General features: G+C 35.3%; 1 long non-coding RNA gene across 1 annotated transcript in view; it reads left to right on the top strand.

Moving 5' to 3' along the window:
- The window catches only part of LOC136836963 (uncharacterized), a 503,858-nt gene continuing 493,073 nt past the window's right edge, over window positions 1-10,785 (top strand). The window contains exon 1 of the long non-coding RNA XR_010852517.1: window positions 1-158. This is a non-coding gene — a long non-coding RNA (uncharacterized lncRNA). The remainder of the gene's footprint in view (window positions 159-10,785) is intronic.

The raw sequence follows: 10,785 nt of genomic DNA, 5'->3' as shown, positions 1-10,785 counted from the left end.
ACCATAGCGGCAGTCACCATTGAACGGTGAAGGTGTTTTTGCGTCTGTTGTTGCTCGCGTTCACACGTGTTTCCTCTCGTACCTTATAAAGTGCTATCGCAATTGTTTCCCTAGGTCGACTATCGTGGGAACATCGATTTGACACACGGGTCGATACAGTAAGTTACAGACATTTATGTTGCCTTATACAGTACAATGTGAAATATGAAAATGTTAAAAAAAAATAATGTGTGTTTTGTATAATATTAAACAGTTGATTTAAGTATAATCTGTCAGTTTGGTTGCTGGCTTTACGGCGAGACAATGTTATGTAATGTTTATGCATCATCACGATAACACATTATTTGCTCATGATTTATATAATTATATTATATATATGTATAACTCATAATATATATATATATATATATATATATATATATATATATATATATATATATATATATATATATATATATAGAGAGAGAGAGAGAGAGAGAGAGAGAGAGAGAGAGAGACAGAGACATACACTGCACATTCACACATATATATATATATAATTATATATACTGTGTATATATATATATATATATATATATATATATATATATATATATATATATACTGTATATGTATATTTACATTTATATATATAATATATAAAAATAATTAAATATATATATATATATATATATATATATATATATATATATATATATATATATATATATTGTGTATGTGTATGTGTGTATGTGTGTGTGTGTATATTTATCTATCTATATCTACAGTATATATATATATATATACTGTAATATATATATATATATATATATATATATATATATATATATATATATATATATATATATATATATATATGTATGTATGTATGTATGTGCCATTCAACAAAACTGGCTACAACTGCCGTGGTAGTAAGCTGTACTCACAGGACACTGATGCCCTAGGAAGTGCCAGTGGTTTGGTATTCTAATGTCCCGTATCACAAGAAGGATTGTGAAGCCATCAGGGAAGGAAATAGCCCTTAAATAACTGATGTTATCCTCTTCTTTGTTAGGTCAGGGGTAACGGAATGCAACAGGTCACGTATGGTAGCCTAGTCAAGTGCGTTGGATTCCTTGTTTAGAAATTGCCTCATAATGAATGACACGTGAGTCTCTAACAAAGACTTCCCTCTCCCGTGGGATGCCAGGGAAAGAAAATGATAGTAACCTCGCTACTCTTGAGCGGCATGAAAGATATCAAATGGCTGGCAGCAGGGAGTTTGCAACACCCCCTTGTCCTTTATTAATACTGGAATAGTCCAGAGAAAGAGTAAAGTAAGTATTTCTGCAGGAGGGTAGTACCGTCAGTCCGCCTCACCAGGTGCATTCTAGGCATTGTGTAAGGTGGTTTGCAATGCGACCTTTCGGTCTCTAATTGCACGCACTCTTTAAATTTCTTTACCTCCATTTTGCTTTTTTTTCATAGTCTTTCTGTCCAACCACCCCGACTTCGTTTTCAGTGTCTAAAGCACCAAATAGCTGAAAGGGCCCCAGTGCAGTACTTGGCATTGAAGCCGAATTTTCATGAATCGGCAAAGTTAGAGAAAAAATCCATGACATCTGATGTGTTTAAGGAGAGAAAGTTGGATGTCTCAACATGAAGTAAGACTCAAGTGGAAGGTAGTGAGTTCGGAGAACATTAAAGTTTAGTATTGTGAGATTATTTTGACTGTAATGTAGGTGACTAAGGGGGCAGGGGGTTGTCAGCGGAGGTGGAGGAGGTGGTGGGTAAGGTGACGTTGGAGAGGGAGATTTTCCTATGAATGAATCCATAAAAAGTTGGAAGGAAAAATGTGAATGACAGCTGTTGTAGAATAGTAAGAAGGGAATCAGTTGTTCAGGAAATTCACATTTTCCATGATTGGCACATTCAGAGCTAACTAACGTCGTGTCCCACTCCATACCTACTCATACAAAGGGGTGGATTAACCATTAAGCAAAATAAGCACGTGCTTAGGGCATCAAGGGAAGGGGACACCACAGAAATTTTCCATAGCGCAAATTTACCATGGTTTATGGGCCATATGGTGAAATGCTGCAAATGGTGCAGCTGAACCAGGAGCCGCAAAAGGGACCCCCCCTTAAATGAAAAAAATTATACATACACACATACACACACACACACACACACACACACACACATCATGAAATCTAAAGAAAATAATTCACCCACCCCATATAAATAAATAAGGCAACTGTATATATATATAAATTTGTATACACTACAATCTGTAACAACATCAGAGGAAAAAATCATGCTCCGACAAAAACATAACCTCCTAAACAGAATTAAAAATAATAATGATAGCGTTGATAGAGGTTAATGATGTAAATTAATCTTGGGAACACAACAAAATTAGAATCTGTTAAGTTGAACTGCCCCACGGTCCACGGAGGCCACTTTTCGAAATATGGAAATTCTGGCAAAGGAAATCCTTCTTACCTGTCCAAAGCCACCTGTGAGGAACTCTTTCAACTAATAGCACAAAAGGTCCATGCGCTCATTGTTGCCTAAGTAAAATCTTTTGGTTGTTTTACTTTGTCAGTTGGTTCAGCACCAGATGTATCACATACCGATCAGTTACTTAGGTACTTAAAAGATGGGCTGCCTATTGAACGCTTTTTAACCATTCTGGAAATGAAAAGCCATACCGGTGAGGAAATAGCAAATCAGGTGTTGCAGTACTGACGTTAAGCTTGTCAGCTAAACTTTTCAAAATGTAGGGGTCAGTCTTATGACAACGCTGCTAACATGTCTGGGCGTTATAAGGGGATGCAGCAAAAATTTTAGAAACAAGTTTGCTATATATGCGCCATGTGCAGCTAATTCACAAAATCTGGTAGGCCGAAGTGCTGTTGACTGCTGTCAAGAGGCAGTTAATTTCTTCTCTATAGTGCAGTTACTCTATACCTTTTTTTTTTTAAGCAGCCGTTGGAAAATAAAGGTTGTATTGGAAATGAAAGTGTCTTAAAATCCCTCCCTGATACCAGATGGGAGGCACATTCTATGGCAACAGCAGCAATTTTGAAATCTTTCCTTAAAATTTTAGAAGCATTAGAATATATAGCCGAAGACCAGTCACAAAAGGGAGCTAGAAGAGAAGCAAATAATATTATAGATAAGATGCAAGAATTAGAATTCGTTTTTTGTTGAATTTTTGGAAAGAGATTTTGCAGAATTTTCACAGGGTAAGCCAGCTTCTACAAAATGACGATGTGAACTTAAAAACATGTGAAGATCTGTAGGTATCATTAGCTGGCCAGCTGTGCACTTCACGAGATACATTTGAAAGATATGAAGCAGCCACAAAGGAAATGCTACCGGATGTTGATTACAAGGCAGCTACAACTCGCAGCGTTCAGAAAGAAGGTACACAGTGACGGAGACGCACCAAGAGTATACAGTATCTGAATGCCAGAGATAAACTCCAAAAACACTGCATTTTGCACATTTGTTGACAAACTTGAGACTGAGATGAAACGAAGAGGAGAGATATACAATGAAATAGCAGAGAGATTTTATTTTCTAAGTGATCTGCCGCATAATGTCACTTCATCATCTACTAACTTTGAAAGGTATTCTCAGTACTGTCAGAAGCTGCTTGATGCTTACTCAGAGGACTTCAACAGTAATTTCCCAGCTGAGCTTCAGCAGTTTCATTCATATGTGCACCATAATTTCAGTGCAACAAAAATGTAAAATGATTCAGTCATGCTGAACTTTAGTAGAAGGCAGTATTGAGTGTGCATTTCCAAATGTAAGCGTTGGCTTTCGTATATTTTTAACATTAACTAATGGTCACAAATAGCTCAGCTGAGCGTTCATATTCTCAGCTGAAGTATATTAAAAATCCCATCAGAACAACTATGCAACAAGGCAGGCTGGATGCCTTCTCTCTGTTAAGTATAGAAGCAAATGTTACATTAGATTAGTTTTGAGGATCTGATCAAAGACTTTGCAATTAGGAGAGGTGGAGAGAACTTTTCAAATATAAAGTGGAAGTGTACAGAAATAAGCATTATTTTCCATCTTCCTGTAAGTTTTGCTTAATGTCGATAAATAAAATTTTATTTGATGGTTTATTATTGTTTATATTTTGAAGTACATATATAAGTGGGGTTGGGGCACCAAAATTTTTTTAAGTGCTTAGGGCCTCAAAGGGTCTTAATCCGGCCCTGCGGTTGTACAAGATGGCAACAGAACCGCCTACTTGGTAGGACTTGAGACTGTGGGCATGGAATCGTCAGCCATTTATCTGTAATGGTGGGTTTCGGTGTAAACCAGTCTCCTAACCAAAGGATCAACTCCACCTAGATTACAACGGGCAGCCCCAGAGGATAATTCTGGCAAAGGGATTTAAACCATCTTTCTGGTGGCTGACATCACCCAACAACTCTTACAATTGGCTTTTGAATGCAAACCCCTTCCGAACAGTAATCCTTTCAATCATTCATGTAAGCAGGTAATAGGGAAATTTCCCCTCTACGCACATCAAATTGTACCCAATATTAGCACATGGAAATACAGTAGTAGTCATAAAGGTTGGATTGCAAATGGAGGTCACAGAGGTTGGATTGCAAGATGGAAGTAGGGTAATAAAATGTGAAACTGAAGTATTAGTGAGAAAGTAGAGGTATTTATATCTGAACCATAAATTTTTTTGTCCTCAGCTTGAGAGCCCTTTTGCTTGTATGTTGCAAGACTGCCAACATGCTTCAAGGAGGCTTTATGTCATAATGTCCCAGGGCCTTGAATTTCAGCCTTACTCTTTGACTATCAAAATTTTGACTCATATGAGTCAGATACTTTCAAAACACAGAAAAATTACTCTAAATAATGTAAAGTAAGATAGTTATGAGTTGATACAAAACATGATGAATATCTAGGTACTTGAATACACCGAGATGTAGATAGGGTCGAGCGACATCGCCTTGTTTTTCAAAAATAGTTAAAAGTGGTGATGCTTCAGTGAAGGATGCATTTTACAAAGGGAAGCGATTAATTATCCCTTCAGCATAACTCCGAACTGCTGGGATAGATTACACAAGCTGTCGTGAAGTAGGGAAAGACAGCTCAAGCTACAAAATTACACGTTTCTAAACTAACAGCAGTTCTTTAAAACCCTAACTTAACAAACCGTGACGTTAATGATGACTTATCCGGAATTACTTCATCACTTCCCAAGAAGAGACCTAACGTTGTAAGCGAGGAAAAGACAGAGAAAATGCTTGATTAAAATTTGTAATCATACGTAACGTAGAATTTTTGTATTTTTCATTTCAAAATTCAAGCAGGATTTCCTTGGTTAGATATTCTCAGAAAAAAAAATTCCAAAGAAAATTTTGCCATCTTTCCCAATGGACTGCTTTGTTTATGAGTTTGCTTTTTTAAGAGAACTCTTTTAGGTACCATTTTCAGCTCATTATGATGTTATTGTTTATGGCGGGGAAAGGCCACTTTTACGTTTCAAGAGTCAAGCTGTATTTCCTTGGTTTGTGATTTTAAAATGAAAATTCGTTTGAAGAAAAAGATTTTCATCTTCCCCTGGACTACTTTCTGCATGAATTTGCTTTCTTTGCTACGATGTCTGTTATAATTTTCAACTCGCTTTAATTTAGTTGTTAATTACGGTGGGGAAAGATCCGTAATCTTACGGTCATTGAATTTTCTTTTTGTTAAATGTTTGGTACCACTTAATGTTCCGCCTGCAGCGCTAATTGCATGCGCAGATGTTTTACTGACCACACCTGTGAGAGGTACAAAGACTAGAGCGCAATCCCAGATGGATTCAGATTCTAAGTCCGAGTAAGAGTGAGTCAAGGCCACTTTGCTCACGGTATAGGACTACTCGTGCATCCCAGTAGTAATCTCCTCCCCATTGACAAGTGAATTATGTATCAAACAGCGTGACCCACTGCACACTGGGGTTCAGGCTGCGACTCATTGCCAGTTCCCAATAGGACGATGAAACAGTATGCATCATCCTGTCGTTAGTAGATTAATGATTCCCATTTTTTTTGTTATATAGCCCAAATAAAAAGTTTTACTGATAACATGCAGCATGGTAATTACTTAATTTCAACTACTTTTGATATTGAAACGGATAACAAAATCATTGATATAGTCCTTATCTCTTACTATAATAAAAAAAGTAAGACAAAAGGCTGTAATTTTTTGCGCTAAAGACTTAATCATTTTAATTCACTTTAAATTTGTACATAACGTTGGTAAATTTGTTCCTACGGGAATACAAATCATCGCCTTTTATGTAGGGGCATTACTGAGCGCAATTTGTAATCATCGATGAAACCTGTAACATAGCAACAAGGTAGTGCAAGGTCTAGGGAAGGGTGGGAGGGGGAAAACTCCCACACACCCTCCGCCACCGATCTCTTTTTCTTCGGTCTCCTTCGAGTGAGGACTGCATCCCTGCTGACCACCTTGTTGGAACTTTTTTCTTTTGAATGTTTTGTTTACTTCTTTTAAGAAATAAGGCGACTGAACAATGATATATAAAGGGCGTCAGCGTTCTTGTAGACCCACGTCGTCATTACTCCTTTTGTATAGGTAGGACCTGCAGTCCTGACCTTCCCAGTGAGGAGTGTATGGTTGAACTAACATCATAAAAGGGTTGGGAGGAAGAGGAGGAGTTACGGGCAGCTGAGGAGCAAGAGGCCGTGCCAGCACAAGGCTGGTTAATCCAAAACGAACGACCGAGGAGGAAGGCACGAAGTGTTCCCTACACCCTCATTCAGCACCTCCGAACTCTTTCAGCGTGGGTCCATGAGAAGCTCTGAGTAGCCTTTTCTTTTAAAGTGTTGTGTGTTGTTTGACAATATTGTACAAAATTTTTCAACTGAGTTTTATTCATATGTTATTTGTTTCACGTAATTTGTAGCCTTGAATATGGGAGGAGTCCCGGAACGTTGGCCAGTAAAAATGAAAATGTTATATAGCCCATTCATCATCCGTTCCATTGTATCTCTAAAGCTCTCTAGGAGCAATGTCATTATATATATGTATGTAAATGTGTATATATGTGTATATGTATGTATATATATAAAATATGTGTATGTATATATATATATATACATATATGTATATATATATATATATGTATATATATATATATATATATATATATATATATATATATATATATATATATATATATATATATATATATATTATATATATATATATCAACAGGGCAGGGGATACATTATTAATGATTAAGTAATCAGCTTTGCAGTGGAGAAGCTTCCATCAAGTAAGAGCCCTTTTATTTTATTTTCTTATCAGAATTTAGCCGTTTCAAGCAATCTAATCTGAAAGGATGTTTGTTTGAACATTCGAGTACAAGAATGGTAAAAGAACACCGTGAAAGTGCATAAGACATTGCGACATAGTGGAGGGGAATCCCTAAAAGCACTTTCCGGAGTTGTTTTATTCTTAATGAATAAGCAACGCCATGTTGTACATAATGAATTTGTAAATAGTCCAAGTTACTTTTCAGTTGCAGAATATTCAGTTAAATGGAAAAAGTCAAACGGCAGCACAGGAGTGTATAGATGCATGCTATTATTCCATTATGAAGAATATATATGTAAAATACATCACACACATTCATACATTATATATACATAGTATATATATGAAATTTTTTATCACCGTGATTTATATACAATCATGAAGCTACAAATGTCGCTTAATATAAAATTCACGCTACCTCGGGAATATCTCCGATGGAGAATTATCACCGAAGGGGAATTTTATAAGTGATAAATGGATTGGTACTCCATCGGAGATATTCCCGAGGTAGCGTGAATTTGATATTAAGCGACATTTGTAGCTTCATGATTATAGTATATATATGTATATATAGGCTACGTGTGTGTAATAAAAAAATCGAAAGAAAATTAAGAAAAATATATTATATATATATATATACAATCATATATACCCAATTCATGCTACTTCAGAATGCAAATGTTTGTGCAATTCAGATATCTCCGAAGGGGGAATTTTTAAGTGATAAATATATATATATATATATATATTCTCCTTCGTGATATATTCCCGGGTAGCGTGAATTGGGTGATATATATAATATTGTATATAAATATATAAAAATTTCATAAATATATATATATATATATATATATATATATATATATATATATATATATTATATATATATATATATCATATATATATATAATTATATATATATACAATCATGATAGTTGCAAATATATTTATATATAATTCATATATATATATATATATATATATATATATATATATATATATATATAATGATAAATATATCGATATATATATATATTACTCGAACTCTCGACAAACTGGATGGTATCTAATGGACATTTATTCAGAAAATTACTCTTTCTTGGACCAAACAGTCCATTATCAAGGGATATTCTCGACAATGTGGACTGTTTGAAAAAGGGTGATAAAATGATTCCATTAGATACCATCCAGTTTGAATTGTCCTTTCAGTAATTCTACTGTTGCACAGAACAATTTCATATGATTAAGTTAATATATATATATATATATATATATATATATATATATATATATATATATATATATATATATATATATATATATATATATATAATATATTACTGAAAGGACCTCATTCAAACTGGATGGTATCTAATGGACTATTTATTCAGAAAAAGGTTACAAGCTTTCTTGGACCAAACAGTCCACATTATCAAGTACGCATACTCGACAATGTGGACTGTTTGTCCAAGAAAGCTTGTAACTTTTTCTGAATGAATACTCCATTAGATACCATCCAGTTTGAATGAGGTCCTTTCAGTAATTCTAATATTGCACAGAACAATTGTGTACGTGATTAAGTTAATATATATATATATATATATATATATATATATATATATATATATATATATATATATATATATAATGTATATATATATGTATATATATGTAAACGATTTTTCCAAATTCCTTTCGATTTTTGTTTCGTCTTCTCGGTCTCGGGGTTCCGTGTCACAGATGGTATGGAACCAACGAGCTGTATTCATACCCATTGTATGGATCATTGCGATTGCGCTAAGGCGTGTTAAATTTACTTTCACTATCATTTTAACATATAACAATTCAGCCGTTGATCGTCTTCGTGCTAATCTTTATTCCCAGGATTATTGGTGCATCCTCTTAGTTGAGTGAACTGGTCAGTTGCACCGTTGTTACACTGCAGTTCACGGTTCACTGGGTTCGGGTAATGACCGTTGGACGGCGTCTGCTCCTCTTTAGTTGTGATCCTCTTGTGCTTTCAGAATCTTAGCCTGTATTTAGGCCTATTGGCGTGCGGCTCGTCAGGTGGGAGAAGTGGTAACGTCCTCAATTGGTTAGGACCATTTTTGTCTAGGTAACGTATTGGAACGCTTCGGAGGGAGCATAGCGATTCTTCCCAGTAGGGGGTTGAGTGCAGTGCACCTCACGCGGTGCAGTGTAGACATTTAAAGTACTTTGCAGCGTCCCTTCGGCTCCTAGCTGCAACCATTTACATTCCTTTTACTGTACCTCCATTCATATTCTCTTTCTTCCGTCTTGCTACCCACCCTCCCAACAATTGTTTCATATTGCTACTGCGAAGTTTCCCTCCTGTTAACTCTTTTCAAACCTTTATACTCTCAAAATCCGTTTCAGCGCTGAATGACCTCATAGGTCCCAGCGCTAAGCCTTGGGCCTAAACTCTATATAAATTCCAAAGCTATTCTTCGTAATGAAATTAGCTTGTTGAATGTTGAAGTTAGATAATTTATTGGATTTTGTTACTGTTACAGGGAACAAGTACAAATAACTATTAATTATCAACGGAAGTAAAGTGGAATGAAAAAATATTAGAAAAGATAAATCAACAAATTTTAAATATCTACATACACGAAGCAATTATTTACTGTTGTCGTTTCTACTTGTAAGTACCTGTACTTTTAAGTTTAGCACCCATCCCGTCCCTTTCAAGGTTAGTGGTTTAAATTCTTAAATTCAAGACTGATCAACTTGTGATTCTCAGCACCAACTTCGCCCGGAAGCCGTTAATAATTCAACTTGTGATTCTCTTAGTTTAACAGACCAATTAACAGCTCTCCTAGGGCTGGCCCGAAGGATTAGGTTTAATAATTCCAGTTGGTTACCTAGCCTACTGCTTGTTCTGGATCTCTGACATTTCTTCACTAAATTCCTCTAATTCTTCATTTGCCGGCCGAAGACTCCTCACAGAGTACAAGCCGAGAACTCTACCGACTCGTCCAACGAGGAACTAAGAGAGAGAGAGAGAGAGAGAGAGAGAGAGAGAGAGAGAGAGAGAGAGAATATGTGCCTACAAGCAAATCACTCGCCCCTCTTCCCTCGCCCCCTGACATCTTTCATAAGGGAAGAGGGTGCTGTTGAAGCTCTCAGATTTCAACTCTGTCATGGAGTTGATAATTAATAAGCCTTTATTTAGCTGGCAGTTAGGCCGTCCTTCCTGGGCACCGCTTCATAAGGTATGCGACTGGATTTGTTTTGAGGTTTAACTAATAGCTTTAAATTATATATATATATATATATATATATATATATATATATATATATATATATATATAAATATATATACATATATATATATATATATATATATATATATATATATATATATATATGTATATATATATATATATATACATATATAAATGTTTATAT

The sequence above is a fragment of the Macrobrachium rosenbergii genome, chromosome 57 (genome assembly GCF_040412425.1).
Source record: "Macrobrachium rosenbergii isolate ZJJX-2024 chromosome 57, ASM4041242v1, whole genome shotgun sequence".
In the NCBI taxonomy this organism is placed as follows: domain Eukaryota; kingdom Metazoa; phylum Arthropoda; class Malacostraca; order Decapoda; family Palaemonidae; genus Macrobrachium; species Macrobrachium rosenbergii.
Note: the sequence above shows the minus strand (reverse complement) of the source record. Positions and strands in the feature narration are given on the sequence as shown.